Source organism: Ammospiza caudacuta, chromosome 8 (assembly GCF_027887145.1).
Source record: "Ammospiza caudacuta isolate bAmmCau1 chromosome 8, bAmmCau1.pri, whole genome shotgun sequence".
Lineage (NCBI taxonomy): Eukaryota > Metazoa > Chordata > Aves > Passeriformes > Passerellidae > Ammospiza > Ammospiza caudacuta.
Window position 1 is genome coordinate 11,850,311 of NC_080600.1, and position 12,621 is coordinate 11,862,931.

Here is a 12,621-nt window from a genome sequence, read left to right on the forward strand (position 1 = left end):
TGAATAGTTAATTGACTTCAACTTGATTTTAGCTTTTTTTAAAGGAACATGTAAAACATGAAAGAGCTTGCTGTAAATGATCTCTGGACCATTTACATGTTTAAAAAAGTTTAAATGTTTCTTAATTTCAGTTTGTTATTTTACCTGGAGCTAGAAAACATTAAAACAATATCTCCTTTTTATACTTCTCTCTGCTTTCATCAGTGTGTCTGTAATGCTGTCATGAAGAGGCTTGAATTCCAGCATCTTTAAGACATTTAATAATTGCTTTTTGTGCATGATTAAAGATGCTGATTTATATTTCTGATCTGGGATTAAGCATGCCCTCAGATCATGGTGGGACACATCATCCCTGCTGTTTAATCTTTGACTTTGCTGTTTCAATGGAATTAGGGCAAAGCTGGAATGTCAACCAATGATGGATTTTGGGAAAAAGTAGGTTGTCCTTTTTTTCTCTTTGCATGAGGTTCAAATGAAGATATTCCCTCTGAAAACTAGCAGCTGTCTTAGAAGCACTAACCACAAAGACATCAGAAAGGAGTGTGTAAGGTCAGAACTGACTTGCTGTGTTTGGGTCTCTCAAGCATCTTCCTCAGTCTCTGAGTGTGCCTCATCTCCCTTTGCTTTGCTTTCCAACAGAACTTGCTCTTCAGCCATCCCTAAATCTTGGCATTACTAAAAGCTACAAGTTTCTGTAACCAACTTCATACCCTTCGTTTGGTTACCATTCTGGGTGTCATATCTTATGACATTTCAGGAAGCTTATGGCAGTTTATTTTCCTGCAGGAGTCTGAAGATTTACACTCTCTTCATGCTCTTTCTCTTATTAAACTTTTACTCTTCTCATCTGCTTAAAGCTGGTACAAACTAACCTTGAAATGAAATTTCAGCCTGTCTATCCAGGATTTCAGCCGCAGAAATAATTTGAAAAATGACCCAAGACTTGCAAGAAATGGTCAAAGCAGGATTAATTAATTTCTTAATTACAAAGTCCTTTTACCCTGAAAGGAGACATTATCATTGCTGTCATTTTTGGCCTTGTTTGAATTGCTTGGGGGTGCTTACTAACTGTCTTGTAGATGTTAGTGATGCCTACAGATGTGAGATTACCACTGCTTTGTTGGGGGCTGAGGTGGTCAGTGCTTTTGGTGTTGGGAGTGCTGGCAGGAATGAGGATTCAGTTGAAATATCTGCCAGGAACCACCCCTTAATTCTGGTTTATTGCTGCTAGTTATAGCTTAATTATGTTTTTATTTATGAGTGGCATAATAAAGACTTCAGTGGGTTTGAGATTACCCAATGTGAATGGATGGTGGTCCCCCTCCTCCTCTGTTAGCTCCAACCCATGTAATGTGTCTGTGTGTGGGTTCTGGGTGTCTGATGGAGCCTTTGTTTGGGTGTGCTGGCTGTTCCAGTATTGGATCTGCCCCTGGAGAGCATTATCTCCACATAAAGACATGACAGCCATCAATGAGATCAGATTAGCTTGTAAACGTTTATTTGAGAAGGGAATTGGAATTGTGGTTATTAATTTATAATTTAATTCCCCATTTACCTAAATGCATCTCGTGGACTTCAAATGAGATTCTAGGAAATACTGATCAACATTAGACAGGAGCAAATACCCAAAAGTTTTGCCTTATGAGAAATAACAGTGGATTCATTTATGAGCTGTTCAGATGATTTAAATATTTTGTCTTAATTTTGGGCAGAATATTCAGTTTGCAGCTGTGCCATATTGTGCCAGGTACCTAACTCAGTTTGTACCCAGCCCTGGGACAAACCTGGTGTCCTCAGGCTGCTGGGAGCACCTTTAATTTAAAAAGTGGATACCTGCTTGAGCATCATTCAGTAATCACCTAGGAGAGATTGTCATCTTTCATTACTGCATTAACCTTTAGAACTGACAACACAGTGCCAGCTCACAATAATTGAGCAGAGGCCCATGAAAATGAGTGTCTTACCTTGTAATTGTGCATATGCTCAGGTTGTTCACTCACTTGGGGTTATTTTGCAAGTGACATTCCTTTCTCACTAAATTTTAGCTTAATTTTTAAATTACTGGCTTAGTTTCTTATCTCCTTAAAATACCTATCCTGGAGATGGAAGAGGAAGAATGGGAGAAACATTTCTGTCTCCTTTGAAACTTGTAACTGCAGCTTTTCCAGCACTGCATTTCTGGAATTTGATAGAGCAGCATGAACTTGAGGCAATTCATGTTGTTGTGTTTTCACAGAAAGAACAAGTGTTTGGGACATTGTGCATTCTGAAATAAAGCCTCTAATTTTGTGTTGCACACAATCTGTCCTTAGTTGCCAATGTTTCAGCCCAATAACAAGCTAGAATTTCTTTTTGTGGTATAATATTCAGAAGTCACAAATATTTATCATTTAATGGAAATTAGGCATGTGTAATGTCCATACTAATGGAGTATTTGTGTTCCTTCAGTAAACTAGATTTTTATTAGAAGTTACGCTGAAGGTCTGATTAGAAAGCAGAGCCCTTCTAGGGATCAATTCTTGCTCAAATTCAGATGATGTAAATGTAACTATAAAGTTACATATTTGTTAATCAGTGTGAAAGAAGCCTTAGAGAAGTAATCCTGCACCCCAAACATGTTTCTTGTCTGAAGCACGTGTTATTAGATGCTTTTTTCAAATTGCATAACAAGCTTTAGACTACTGCTCTTGAGGGCAGATCTACCATTTCCGATTATATATCCCAGCACTTTCTTAATTTCGGATAAAATAAATGTGGGATAGGTTGTTTTACTAAAATAGCTCTTGTTTTCTAACTTGCTAATTGTAAATCACACCATAGTCCACTTGTAAAGAAGCTGTGCATACTCTAAGTGCTGAAAATGATGCTGAGAGTAATTTATTTTAAGGACTAATATCTCCCCATATCACTTCCAGTCACTTAAGCAGCTGAATAAAGCCCAAATATTATTTTCTTCAGCTGGGAACTATTTCCATTATGTCACTTAAAATCAAGAGATTGGAAAATTGTACACTATGAGGTTTTTTTGTTGGCTTTTTTGGTGTTTTTTTTTTTTTTTTTTTTTTTTTTTTTCTGAAAAGCTACCATTTGTTTATTTATTGTGGTGCTGTTGGATGACCAAGACACTGAAGGTTAATCAGGCAATTTCCAGAGTACTTATCAAGTGAATTAGAGGCAAGTTGAAACTGCAGCAGGATGAATTCAGTCCTATTAAAATAAATTGTCCTAAACTAACGAGGTAAAGGGAATACAACTTGAGTCCAGCCTGTGGTGAAGATTTTTCCCTCATTCAAGTAGAGAGATTAATGATTTGTCTACATATGCAAATGCCCTAGTATAACTCCTTTGGACTGTTTCTCTGAATAGTTGTACTGGCACATATTTCTCACACAAGCAGTCATACTCCAGAAAAAAAAAAAGAGATTTTTTTATGGGAAAGTGTTGTTAATCTAAGCTGTCTGTGTCTTCATGGAGTTTTATTCCAAAATAATTCTTCATATTGACTATCAAGTACTATAAAACTGGAAGAATCTTGTAAATTATTAACAGTTTTATAGACCGTGAGGCAGGAAGGATCCACGTGTGAGAGTCCTTTACTTATCAGTGTTATCCTTGTAATTTATTGATTTCATGTACAGCTAACACTGTTTTGTTTTTAAAGATGAAAATTCTACAATGGTACTCAAATTTTGTAAATTTATAGTACAGAAAAATTGCAGTCCAGCTACATTTCTTTGTTCTAACAGCCTAAATATATTTGCCCTCATTCTTCCCCAAATGTCCCATAGCTTAGTTCTCCTGATGGAGAAGCAGTGATGAGGTAGAGAAACACAACTGCTCACTCACTGCTTTTTTTTTTTTTGATGAGGTACTTGATTGCAAATTTGCATAACAAGCAATTTAATTTGTCATTGTAATCCTTGGCAGTTTTATGACCATCTTTGTGAATGTAAAATTGTATTTGCAGTTCCAGTGGAACAGGAATGATGCAAGTTTGTACAGTATGGAGATTTATCCTTCAGATTTCTCTTCAGAATCCCTTAAGATGATGTGAGATTGACCAGTTGAAACTTTTTTGGTTACTTTAATTGTAATTAACCTGGATCCCACTTTTAAGATGTTTTGGAGAAATTTTGATGCATATACAGCAGCTTTTTATATTCTCCATTTTCCTGTTGCTAATTCAACTCTTGTGGCTTCCAGTTAAATATATTTCTTTCCTAATTCCCTATGCATTTCTTTTATGAGCTCTCAATCTCCCATACTTGTTTCCACAGGAGACTTGTGACAGTTGGAAACAGTTTGAGGGCCAAATGCAGTTTTCCTAAGTTTCTAAACAGGTTTTTCTATCTTCATCTCTGTCAATAGGTATTACAGGGTCTATAAATGCAAATATTGTTAAGGAAAGCCCAACCTCTTCCAGATGTTTTATGCTAAAGCAGTCACTGCTTCTGGATAATCACTTAATTAGATAACTGATGTTTCCAATACTTTTGATGAATATTCTGGCTTTTAGATCAATATAGCATTTTCCAGTTTCTTCTGGGATTGGAGCTGCTACAAGTGACAGAGCATGAGTGCTAGTGCTGAGCATGTCATTAATCTTTCTTTACAAATTAGCATGGTTTTCTTTCAGTTTTGCTTAGATCTGTGAGGGCTCAGTGAGTATTTGGTAGTGTCAGTGTCTCTGCAAATCCTCAGTTTTGTTTCATGCTGTAGATTGCAAAAGCAGCTCAGCTTCTGAATTCTCACTGAACTTGTGTCCTGTCTATCACTCAGGGCTGTGCCAAAATAAGAGGGGGCCCTGGTTTGGCAAGGGGTGGTTGACATGCAGTGCTGATACCTTGCTATAATGAGTATTTACTGGAGGACTTGGTGTGTGAAAGATGAAATATGTGATCAATTAAAACTGACTATGAGGAGTTTGACTGTGTCTTGGTTTATTAGCTGAAATCTTTTCTGTGATGGCATTTCTGGAAACATCACCAAAAGTGATGCTTTTGAAAGAATGAGGGTCTAATGTAGAACTCTTGAAAGGGAAGTTACCAGCTTTCACTGTTGTTTACATTTTTGGTGTGGCATACTGGAGGCAGAGAATTGGAAGTGTTAAATTCTAACGGGAAATAAATCTTAAGATAGAAACTGTCTGTTTTAACCAGACGTCCTTAGGGGTTTGACTACATTTCCCACATATTTAAAAGTGAATCAAAGGACTTTTTAATCCTGATGCTACCCCTTTCCTCTTGTTCTAGGTGAGGAATGACTATTTTAAGGAAAAAGACAACAGGTGCTCAACAAATTCTCTGTTGTTACGGGGTCTGGCATGATCATGGAGAGCTCCTTAAAGTAGTATGATCACTCTCTATTAGGGCACAATTGTGATTTTTATCTCCATATTGGAAAAGGAATGTACTTGGAAAAGTCCAAATGGGATAATGAACATTTACAAAGAAACTTTCTGATGTGACATAACCTACAGGCAGAAAATTTTAGTAGCTCTTAATAAGAAACAATTAAAATATCAGTGCATGTAATTACCAGGACCTATGTGTCTTTGCATAGGGTGTTAAATGCAGCCAGTACATAGTCAACGTTTTTCTCTAATTAGGTCTATTTAAAGCTAAGAATGATGTTTTGGTGTTTAGAGCAGTTACTGCATTTCTACTTTGAATAACAATTGACTAATTGGCAAAGTGGGAATATTCTGAAAAAAACAGATTTTTCTGCTTTGTGATGGCATGAGGTTTTCTGTAATTACCATCCTACAGGTACTATTCAGGAAAAAGTTTACCTCTGGAAAATTGTTTTAAATTCAATAAATATTACATTTTAACTATTATCAGATTGTGGTGTAGTAAATACTTTCTCCTGTGCGTGAATGCAACAAATAAGCAAGATTTGTTTTGGACAAATACTTTTCATGTTTTTGTTTGTAAAGGAAACAGAGCTCATGTATTGTTTTTAGTACTGAAATAATACTAACTTCACTAATTACAAAATAATCAAACTACTTTCTGTATGGCATTTCTTCTCCAGGAATTGCCCATGGTTTAGGGGCTGTGGAAGCTGTTTTGAGTGGTAATGCTGTGTGCTGCTACTCTCTTACTCATCACAAATTTCTGCAGAAAAGGGCTCTCAAACATCATTATGAACACCTTTCTATTAATCACAGTGACTTGTGAATTTTAGAAAAAGTGGGATTGCTCATTCTTCAACAGCCACACTGTTAGGATGGCATTCACCTCAGTTATTTCCAGCTGTGTGAAAGTGCTATCATTAATTTATGATAGTTGCCTGGACTCCCTTTGTGTTTAAGACAGAAAATCAGATGTTTTAAGAAGTGTATTTGGTCAACCTAATTAATCAATCCACTGAACAAAATGTCATCTGCTGTCAATCAGTCTCCACTAATGCAGAGAGTGCCTTGATAATTAGCTTGGACTGTACCCCTCACCTGCCATGAGCAATGTTGTTAGATGTTCCCTCTTTTCAGAGTCTGAAATATCTATTTTAGTAAAATTTATAATTGCCTACCTTCAGCGAAGGAATTCCAGGGTTCTAGCTTAACTGAGATGATTTTTGATAGTTTGCCTTCCTGTAATTTTGAACTTGCATGCCACTTGGCCCATCAACCTCAAAGAACTTTTAAATTGTGATGTATCAAATAATGACAATTTAAAAAAGTTACTCAGGTAAAAATAGAACTTTCTGTAAGTATTGCTGCTCAAGAAATTCCTTTTCAAGTATTTGCAAAAATTTAGAAATTTGGAGCCAATTTTTGGCTTGTTGAGTTTGTGTATGTTTGATCTTTTTAATATGGTGAATATGCACTTTGCTTCACTATGTCATTACAGGCATACCTTATTTATGGAAGGGAAATGGTCTTGGAGGAATAGGTGGGAGGGCTTCAAAAGATAAAGAAACACTGAGAAAATAAAAGGAAAACCTGTGTGGAAAGAAGTAGGGATGACATGAAGTTTTAGAAGTAGATAATAACATGTTAACTTAGCTAGACATCTCAGTGGGAATGGATTTTAGTAATAGTCTAGACAAATAAAACCTAGAAGGAATGCTGCAAGTTTGGTGGATGGTAAAACATCAGTTCTGTGCACCTGTTTTGATCTAACGAGAGCACGGTGAAGCAAAATTTCAATCTTGGGAATATTGTAGAATTGTTTCAGTGGCACATGAAAATACAGATTCTGAAGGATATTGAAAATACCTGGATTTCTTGGATAGTTGTGTGCAAGGATGCCTATATTAGCAAATGTTGTTAACTGGTATCTGAAGGCAAAAGAAATGTGTGCATGGCTTTACACTTTCTGATCTGTGCCTTTCTGCAAATATTACATGAAAGTCATACTTGACTGTCACTGCCAGAAGCAGCTGTATTACTCCAAGTGTATGTTTCTGTAACTTCATTATTATAATATTGGATAATTATGCGAAGAGCAAAACCGTTTTTTAAATTTTAAATATGTAGTGTCAATCTAACTTTTATATTCTTACTTTTAATCTTCCCAGATTATTCTGCATATAGGTATGTAATTAGAAGGGGGAGGTAAGTCATGGGGGAGAGAATGTGGGAGTCTGAGCACTTTAAAAACTGGTTTTATCATTGGACCAATAATCACAACCATAATTCTGGGAATTTACCTGCAGATCTGATAAAAACTTTTCTGGTTCACTTGATAAATTCAGCCAGCTTCTGTGCACTTATTTGCTTCTCTGAAAGAAAAGATCATAGGGTTTAACCTTACCTTAAAAAAGGGTAGGGTTTAATTCAGGTCATAATCATAATAATAATAATGATGATAATAATATTTTTCATTGCTGCTGAACATATTGACAGGAAAGAAGCCTTATTTATAAGAGACATGCCCAATAATAAATTCAGGAAAATATAAATTCATCAGGAAATGGGTAACCTCTAAATTTAAATGAATTTGAAATATCAGTCCTTCTTAAGATATAATTCAGATAAAGTAAGGCATGCTAAAAGAAATTCTGGAATATATGCAATAGCTATTTTAAATGAATTTTTAGCAGACAGATATAATTTTGATTTTTTTCTTACATACGTGTTCAAGTATATATGAATCACATCTGTACAATAGCTTTCTTGCTGCCACCTATTTCTTTTCTATAATCTGCCAAATAACTGGCCAGCAAGTTGTGGCCTCTGTTGCCAATTAACCTTTAATACTTCACCAATCAAATCCTTTGGTTTTATGCTGCCTATTTATGAAGTAGCCCAGTGGCTTATTGATTTTGATAATGACTTCAGTAATGAACAAAAGTCCACATATTTGTGAAGTATCTAAATATCAAACAATAAATTCGCTGCCCTGAAACCACCCTTTTCTTTTTCTAAGGTTATATTGTGCTATCTCCGTACCAATGCCTTGTGTGTTTCTGAAAATAACAGTGTTGCTTTGCTCCCAAGCATACAGGGGTACTCAATGCTTGTGATCTAGAATTTTGTCTTCCCAATCCATCTTTAATTTTTTTCTTTTGTTTTAAAATAGAAATATTGTGGTGTGGGTCAAAAGACTATTCATTTAAAATCTGTAGTTGTATGCTACAGAACCATCAGGCAGAATATGAATAACTTGAATCAATGTTTTTTTTCCATTTTTCTTGTAACAATCATTCTCTCTGCGAGCAGGACTTGGGGTAACAAAAAGGATTTGCTGCTCTGTGAAACTACCTAAATGATCTCTGTAAAATCTGTATCTCAATCAGAAGGGGAGGTTGTCCTTTAGTAATTTATACAAATGATACACTATCATTTGATTACTCATTTATTTAATATGCTTTTTTGATCTGCCAGCACTGATCAGATATTCATGCAGTGGCAACGGTCTTTTAATAATGAATTCATTCTCATGCCCGTGAAGCAGTAATCACAGGGACCTGTCTTTTAATAATTGCTAATTAATAGAAGTACATATTCAGTCTTTGCTTTCATCATAATCATTGTGTGACACTTGGCATCGAAGAAAATATTGTGTGGAATAAATTGAGTTTCTTCATCTTGATGTGACTCAGGACTAGGAAATGCCCAAGCAGATGTTGACATAAATGCAAACCAAAATGCATTTGTGCAAGCCAAAATGTTACTAGAAAATTCTCTATTTAAAATCCAGATAGTCACTCCTCATTTCCTGATTTCTGTACAATGTTGTACTTAGGGTACATTTAGCTTTGAAATCTTAGCCATGCAAGAGAACAGGAGAGGAAGATGGAAGGAGAAAAAGTTTGCTCCTTTTTGGGAAGATTATTCCATGTTGCTAAGGGCTGGCCATGAGACCTGGCAAGTACAAGTGTGAAATAGTTGATTTGGTACCAATAAATGGAGTTATTCTGTCCATGAGTCAGATTATAAACACCAGCAATGTTTATACCCTGAGATGTTTTAGAAATATGTGGAAGTCCTTTCCATTTCTGGTACATTTGTATAGAAGTGGAGAATTTTTTGGTGTATATTGTTCTGTGTGTGTTTTTCTAATGTGTATCATAGAGACGTAATGGCACAGTCATTGCTATTGCAAAATGTGCCTCAGATATCAAGCTGTTGTAGAGGTGCAGTGATGAGCCACAACGAAGACTCAAGGTCATAATTTGCTGTATCTAATGCTGTTGTATTCTTTTTGCTATCTTTAATCCTCAACTGCAAATGCTCTCCTCTTCATGGCCATATTGGAGGGCTTCTGGTGGCAACAAGCTGAGGTTCTAATACCTTTGTGCTCTATAGGAGAAATTTTATGGGGAAAAAAAGAAAAGCCATAGCTCATAGACAACAACTCTCACTTCTGGACTTCCCATTGCCAGTAAAAATCTGGAGGCTCTGTCAGTGGGCAAAAGAACTACAATTATGACTTGGAGTTTTTATTATCTAATAACTAATAATTATCTTATTAAAATAATTATCAACGTGATAATTAAAATATCAAATCATTAAATAGAAATATTATAAAATTATAAAAATAATTATTAAGGTTAATAATTCTCTTCAATAGCAAGTCATGTGGGCTGACAGATGACTGCAGCTGATGGCAGTCCTTCGCAGGAGTACTCATTCCATAGCAGATGTGGTTTAGATAGCAACCAAGTCTTTAGGGCCATCTTCATCAAGCAATATCTCTTATTAAAGTGTGCTATGTGCAAGAGAGGTGCTTGGATGTTTGAAGGGAAGGCCCTGGGATGACCTGGTACTCGAATACTTCATTGAAGGAGATGCCTCTTCCATTGTTCCTTTAATTGTCAAGTAAGCACAGTCTGGCTTTTGGGTTTTCTTCATGAGCCAAATCATTGTTGTTGTTTAAACCTGGTTCCCATTGGGAATATTTCTGTGGATAGATCCCAAATGAAAATAGTCCAGAAGATCTCCAGAAAGCGGCTTCTGTATGGCCCGTGATGTGTCATTATAAACCAGTGGAATCATGGAACGGTTTGGGTTGGAAGGGACCTTTGAGATCATCCAGTTCCAACACCCAGCCGTGGGCAGGGACACCTTCCACCTGACCAGCTTGCTCAGAGTTCCATCCAGCCTAGCCTTGGGCACTTCCAGGGATGGGGCAGCCACACTGGGCACCCTGTGCCAGGGCCCCAGCACCCTCACAGGGGAGGTTTTCTTCCTAATATTTCATCTCCACCTATTCTCTTTCAGTTTGAAGCCATTCCCCCTTCCTGTGACTCCAAGCTCTTGTAACAATTCCCCTTCACCTTTCTTGTAGACTCCCTTCAGGTACTGTAAACCCTCAGTTAGGTCGTCCCAGGGCCTCCCTTCAAACATCTGATATGGAGCTTCCCAGCAGTGACTTTTCCATAGAGTGGCTGCAGATATTCCTGATATTTTCCAATAATTCATCCTTACATTACTTGATTCTCTCATTTTACACAGAACAAATTGGAATGTCTTTATAAGCCCCTTTGGTCTAAGCTGTTAAATTTGGGCATTTTTTTTGTAGTATGCATTATCAGGCATAAACGAACATTACAACAATTTGCCAGACAATCATAAAATAATTCTACACTGTGCAATGTTCTAAACTTTGAGAAGGAAATTAATTTGCATACATCCCTGATGCATTATAAAGGATTAGCTAAAGCTATTTCTGTGTAATGTAATTCTTTTAGCTCATTTTCGTGCAGGGGCAAATCCAGGCTTGAATAAATTGCTCCCTGCAAATAACTTGCCCAACTCCAGTTGTGGGAACAACTTTTAAAGGATTTACAGTAGAAAACTAATTTTCTTAATGCACCCAGCATTATATCTAAGGATTTCCTCTATTTGCTTTGCATATCTTTAGTTCCTTATAATGTTTGTTTATGCTAAAACTGGGTTTTCACACCTTATCTTCTCAGAAATAAACTGGAAGAAAAAGTCTGAACAAGGTATTTAGAGCTGTGTTTGAATTGCTTGTGACCATTTGAGGGTTGCTTGTCTTAAAAATGTCTCTATTTGGCTCATATAGGCTTAGTTATCAGAAAGTGGCTTATTTAAAAAAATTCTCCAATTGAGAAGGGTGTGTGTTACCACTACTGTGTATTTTTAGGAGTGTTCATTCTTTCCTACTCTGATTTATTAAATGGTACATGATAGATCAATGATCTTCACAGTTTTATCAGACTTGATGAAGTATTGAGGACAGAAAGGCTGATACTCTTTGCCATAAAATACTAAATGATGATTGGTGTAGAACTTTATTTTTCACCTCTTGAATGTACATCATACATATTTTGAGCAAAATTAAAGCAGATAAATCTCTTATAACCCTACTTTGAGATACCTATGCATAAAAAAATGCTACAAGAAATATCCAACAGAGCATCTCTCAACATTTTCAGAGCAAGCATTTTTTTCCCTTTGCCTTGGGTCTGTTCTGCCCAGCTCCCCTGCACCTGTGACACGAACCTGGCTGGTTGGTGAGTGCTGGGAGCCAGCCCACAAACCCCAAAACACCTCAGCAAGGCAGCCGGGCAGGGCTGTAGCCCGTCACTGCTCAGGTTGGGAAAGAAGATTAGGAAAAAACCAGTGGGGCTCACGGAGGTTATAGAGGAGAGCCAAAAACATCCTCCAGCTGTATCCAGGGAATACTACTGTTTTATGAGGGGCTGCCAAGTGAGGGGAAAGCATTTTGGAGGAGTTGTTTGTACTGTGCACTTGTGAACTGCCAGTTAATAGCTAGAGTTGATTTAAGCTCTATTGCATACATATTCTTTCAACAATTTAGTTTTATGAGACTTGTAGATCCCTGTTGCTTATGTATTCTCATATATGTAAGAAATATATGCAAAAATTATTTCTTACTCCATGTGTTCCTATACCAAAATTTATGTTTTTTAATAAAATTAAGTACTTATTATGACAAACATAATGAAGGAGATAGTCATGTATGTTAATGGTGGCTCTGTTTATTTTACTTGGTAGTGATTAATTGTATTTTATTTTGGATTTTAATGTGTCAGTTTTTTAATGTTTTAAAGTAATATAATCTATTTAATATGGAGCTATAAAGTGCCATTTTAGAATCATCAGAATTCTCTCTTTTAATTCACTTCTTCCCACTGGGAAACCAAGTTTATCAAACCTTACTTTTACAAATAAAGGGGATG